We start from the raw sequence: 6,114 nt of genomic DNA, 5'->3' as shown, positions 1-6,114 counted from the left end.
TCAATCAAATAATACATAAGGCAGATACAATCACCAAATACACAATATTTCACATCAGTACCCATATGTAATAATTCCAATAATAAACTATAGTTTTTGGAAAGCGCCCCTACCTCAAAACGCAAATTCCATAACCCAAGCGTCTCACAAAGTCCTTTACGCCTCAACCCGAACTGACGGCAACCAAGACCTCAGCTCCCAGCCACTTTCGCAATAACCTCAACAACTCTAATCGTAACATACAACAACCAAAACTCAATCGTATAGCAATTGATGCCGCAAAACCTTCGTGTATGAAGCCAGAATAGTAACTAGAGAGCTTTCAAATCGAAACGCTTACCGAACCGAAGGAGGAACGGCTGAACCGACACCGCGGTGGTCTACAAACCGGCTCGGCGGTAGCCCGACAGCCACCTCAAGCGGCAGCTATGACCTGAACCATATACAGTGACAATGAGGTTCCCAGAAACTCAACGGAAAGGAGAACCAATGTAAAACCCTTACCGGCAAAGTTTTCTGGTGGCGGCAGTGGCGTTTTTCCGGCGGTCAGGCACGGCGGCGCGATTCTCTCCTTTGCTGACAGCGACACTCGCAGCGACAACCTCCCCGTTTTCTCTCTCCCACACGGCTTCCTCTTCCCAGCAACCCTAACAACGACAGCGGCACTAGAATGGCGATCCCGACATCCACCGAAACAAAGCAGAATCAGATCGGCAGTTCTAACTAACTCCGGCGACCTTCTAGTGGCAGCACCGAAGGCATCTGCGGTGGGAAAACGGAAGCAGCAACGATGGCCGTTCGGCGGCAGTGACCGACGACTACGTGGCGCGACACTTTCCCCCCATCGCGGTCCTCTCTCTCGTCTCAGATCTGCTCTGCGACGGCGCAGAGACGGCGGCACGACTGGAACTGGGTGCGGCTCCACCAACCTCGCGTCTTCTCCCTCAACGGCGTCCATGGCTCACGCCTCCAACGTGATAGGCAGATCGATGAGAAGGCCTGGCGGCGCTAGCTTTCCCCTGGCAATGACAAGGACGCGTGGACTACCGCAGCGGCGCGACGCGGTGAGGGCGATGGCGGCGCGGTGAACTCCCTCTCGATCTCCACCCTTGGATGTGCGATGGCGTTCCTTTCTCTCCCTCTGTTAGAGATGGCGGCGACGGTGGTAGAGGCACCCACCGTGCCGCCTCCCTCTTCTCCCCTCTTCCCTAGTTCTGTCTTTCCTTTACTTGCTTTCGGTCGTTTCTTTCTTTTCAGGGAAATGGGAAAGGAGACTGTGCTGTTTTGGGTAGCAGGGATTTCGGCTGCTGCTGCTGGGTGTGGGGGAGAAGGAAACCGGGTCAGGTAACGGGTCGTTGGGTTAGGGTTTTATTTTCAAAAAATTAGGGTTAGGGGCATTATGGTAATTTCGCATAAAATTGGGAATAATATAGTAATTGAAACTAAATTCAATCCAACCCTAATTATATATAGAAAAATACTATTTGCTCATCAATTTTACAAATTATTTTCAATAAAATGCCAAAATCTAAAAATTAGAAATAATATAATTAATTTCTCTATTTTACCAAAACAGCAGTATTAATATTTAAAATATTATTTGTTTAATCCAAATCATATAAAATTTCTATTATTTCATAACTGCCAACTTTATAATTTAAATATAGAAAATAATCCAATAATTATAAAATTGGATAATACTCATAACTTATCTCAAATTCAATAAATCAAAACTTGCCTTAATTATCTTTAATAAAATAATTTCTGAAATTAAGGCTATAAATAACTATATGATTTGAGACTTGATCATAACAAGACTTTTCAAAGATTTTGGGTCTTACATTCTACCCACCTTATAAAAATTTTCGCCCTCGAAAATTGATACAAAATGGAAGAAATTCCATAACAGTTCACCCTTGAACACATTTAAAGAAGAAGCAAAAATATCTCAAAATATAATCATATATACGATTTTCAAATACTTTGATTATCATAAGCATAAGGATGCAAAGGTAGGAGTGTAACTGCCAGGCAAACGTTACAAGATAGGCTCAATGCAAAAGATAACATGGGTCAATCATGTGATAGTAGGGCAAGGCATCAAAGGCTAGAAAACAGGACGGAGTTAAAACGATGTGCTCAATATCCGCACACTAATCTTATATCAACCTCAAGGTTTCAACTTTCCAATTCCATCAAGCACCTTACAAACCCCAAATTTGATCACAAGCCTGACAATCACAAACCCGTTCGCAAGGAACAAAATGCCCACAACTCATACGTTGCACACCTACCGCTTCGACTTCCATATACACATATCACGTCTTAACTAACGCATCGCGTTACTACGTCTACAAGTTGTACATGATCTCAAAACAATTCTCGAGTCTACTCAGAAGAATGCAAGATCTTAGAAAGGAGAGTCAACTGTCAAGGATAGCAATAATAGATTTGAGAGAATATATCCAATCCCAGATAACCAAGGATACTCAAGCAATGAAGTTTACTAGACACAATTCAATTGACCACCTCAAAGATAACCCTTGAATCAAAGAAATCCAATAGGATCAACAAGGAGAAGGATCAGCGCATTAGTTTGAAACAAATTCAAGGTGAGTCGAAGAAGTATGAAGTTTATAGAGGAGAATCTCTCAAACCCAAGACAAAGCTCACAGAACTCAAGAGCATAATTGAAATACTTCCGAATACGTTGTTCTTAAAAGAATCGAAAACTTGTAAAAATATCACTTCGCAGTCTGAAAGAGAAGTTAAACAACAAACATCCTTCAAGGGAGTAACAAAAGCATAAACGTGGCTTTACTTTAATACAATTTCATGTTGAAGTAGATTTTGTAGAGTTCCAAAAACAAATGCACACAACTTTGGCTAAGAGCTAAAATATTTCCTCAAATATTTTAGAAAGATAATTAAATGCACAACTTAACCAAAAGCAGTTCATAAAAACTCGGAAATAATCAGATGCTTGTTCAAAATTCTCAAAATTTCATATTCCAACAAGCATGTATAACATTTATAGCAAGTACGAAAGAGGAAGTTAAACTCTTTTTAGAAAAGAAATTTTGAGCTAAAAATTTGCTTTTAATTTGGTAAAGAAAATAAGTGGTGCATCGGAACAAACCAATTTCCACTAAACAAGGGAGCTCTCCAAAACCTCATTTAAAATAGCGCATGCTAACTTTAAGAGCAATTTTTGTCAAAATCGAATAATGATTTCACTCTCAATCAAGCAACAGAAAATAAATTCCGTTTAAAACTTCTTACAAGAGAGTTCGAAACTTCTTTAAAAGGTTCAAAGCAAGACTCCCAAAAGTGTTCTTAAAATCACCATCTCAGAAGAACATTCAACAAGTTTAATATGTACTAAAAAGGAGTCAAGCCTTGCAAGAAAGGATCTTAAATTAAAGTAGTTCAAACAAGATCCACTAAACATGAAACATCAAACAAGTTTCAAATTGGTCCAAAAGAATACAAAAGTCATAGAAAAAGACAACTCAATCATTTGTAATTTCTCAATGATAAATCTTTGACTAAAAACTCTTGTAGAGATAATGAGAGAATAAACAATGCACTAATTTGAAATAAATCAAACAGACTCATACAAGAATGAGATTCACCAGAGAAGAAAAACCAAGATCAATGGAAATCTTTACAAAATGTAAAAGATTAGTTAAAAACAAAGTCAAGTATGACATTCATAGAGATGGAAGGTTTAATAGAGAATTTAATCCATTCATAAGAAAGAAAGCTATGAGTCCAACATTTTCAAAAGAAACAACAATGGAATAAACCATGTAGTGTGCTAAACCAAACTCAATTCAAAATAGTTAAGTAAAGCTTATCAAACGAAACTCAACCGGAATAAAAGCGAAAAATCCTTTCTTTCCAGTATTTCGGAAAATATCCAAATACACAATCAAATAAAGATGTCCATTGGAACTATAGTAAAGTTACTAGAAAGTCAATTTGTATTTTAAGTAGGTGCAGTTCTATAAACCAGTAAAGGTACAGGCGAGGCATTAGAAATAAATAGTTGTTAAACTGTATAAGAAATCTTCAAAGTTCCACATATAGATAAGTGTATATCTAATCAACAGCAATTTTTATAAAAATCCCAAAATTAGCTGTAATCACTGTCAAATAAGAGGAAAACTGAATCAACAAGTTCTCTAAGAATGAACTCGGAACCCAGAGTTAAAAGTCACAGCACATTAAGACAAGTTCAAGACTATATAAAAAAAAAATACTTGAATCAAGAAGAACTCAAACAGAGGAAGACAGATGCATCAAGGATTCTAAACAAGCATATGCACTTAAGATCATTCAAGAATGCATATGGATAGAGGAATAAAGTTTAAAAATCAAACTACTCCTCAAAAGGATCAGCAATCAAGAACTTCAAGTTAGGACATGAAAGAACAGGTCGACTCAAATGAAATTCAAGACACAAAACTGAATAGCCTCGAGAAATAGTTTCTAGCGTTCTCAAAACCCGCGATTCGCTTTACCCAAAACTCGTATTTCATCTATGATAACCCATCAGTGCTTTCATATACAAAATCCACTAGTATTAAGCTGGCCAAACTTAATATCAGGAATTATGCAATGCAAGACTAACAGCGTTAATCAATAGACCGTCATGTGCATAAAGCTCTAATTCTCGTCATTCAACAAGACCTAATACATGACAAACTCTCAGAGTATGCAATTGAAGCATAGTCAGTCCATTCCTCAGGCTCTACAGGAAGAACTGCTCTGATACCATAATGTAACACCCTAACTACCAGAGCTCACACTTCCGGCTGCGCGACTCTGATAGCTCGGACATTACGACGACACTTATACTATTTAATACTAAAAATATGAGCCTGTTTAAAACTTTAAACCGCAATACCGCTCCCAAAAATACTTTCGTTCTATAACGTACATCCATAAATACCATACAACTTACAAAAACTCATAAAGAGTACATCCACATATATACATACATATATATATAAGTAATATTACAAACATAATCCAATACAATTCCTATCCCTCTTACAGGTTATATCAAGATAAAGGCGAGGGTACAGTAAACCATAACCAAAACAATACAGAGCATCACAACAACAATTAAATAAGCTCTTCGTAACTTCTGCGCCCATATCCTGAAAGGGGAAAAATGTAAGGGGGGTGAGAACATCATCCTCGAAAGGGTTCTCAGTAGAGGGTTTTTGGGAATTACTGTAATAGGATACATAAAGATAAACCGTACCAGTGATTAATAACTGTCTTATGCCTCTTTTCAAAAACAACGATTTACAGTAAAAGAGGAATCGAAAATCTTTTTTGAAAGAGGAACAGTTCAATTCTCAAAAACTCAAAAGTCTTTCAAAACGGTTTATCTATACTGAACCAAAATAGCCTTTCATATTTTATTCCAAACCAGAAACACAAACCGGAATCAACCATCGGTTCATCTCATTCCAACCACGGCCCTAGGCCCAAACAATCCAACCATCAACCAATCATCACAATCCAACAGAGTTCCAGATGCAAACACAAGAAGGAAGTTCAAGCACAAACAAACAGTTATTACAAGTAGAACAGTTAGCAATTAATCACATAGGCAAACCAAGTATAATATGCACACCCAACCAATGTCACACAAATGCATATGATGCATGCCTGTCCCTAGTGGCTGATGATATCATCTGTCGGTTATAAAGCCAACCCGACAAGTCCTGGTAGCTAACCATTGGACTGTCCCTCTGTCGTGCATCCCCAACTCGAGTTATACTCATCATAAACTTGATCATAATCATGATCCATATCCATCACCCTTATTGGTGAATATTTATCCATCACCATCACTGGTGAATATTTATGGGGGCGAGCTCATCCGGGCCTTTCACAGTGCCCAGCCACACTTACGACATAGGGTCAACAGAGTATCAAGTCTCGACCTGGAGCACGTGGTGGCTAGCCACTGCTACTACCCAGGGAAACTCGTATCTCAGATAGTGGAAGTGCAACATTCACATTTATCAATGGTTCAGCATAAACATGCATTCAATCTCATCCATGGATCAACATCCATCTCAGCCATCCGGC

The sequence above is a fragment of the Arachis ipaensis genome, chromosome B10 (genome assembly GCF_059453495.1).
Source record: "Arachis ipaensis isolate K30076 ecotype BB chromosome B10, ASM5945349v1, whole genome shotgun sequence".
NCBI classification, from domain to species: Eukaryota; Viridiplantae; Streptophyta; class Magnoliopsida; order Fabales; family Fabaceae; genus Arachis; species Arachis ipaensis.
The sequence above is the reverse complement of the archived record's forward strand: the minus strand, read 5'-3'. Positions refer to the sequence as shown.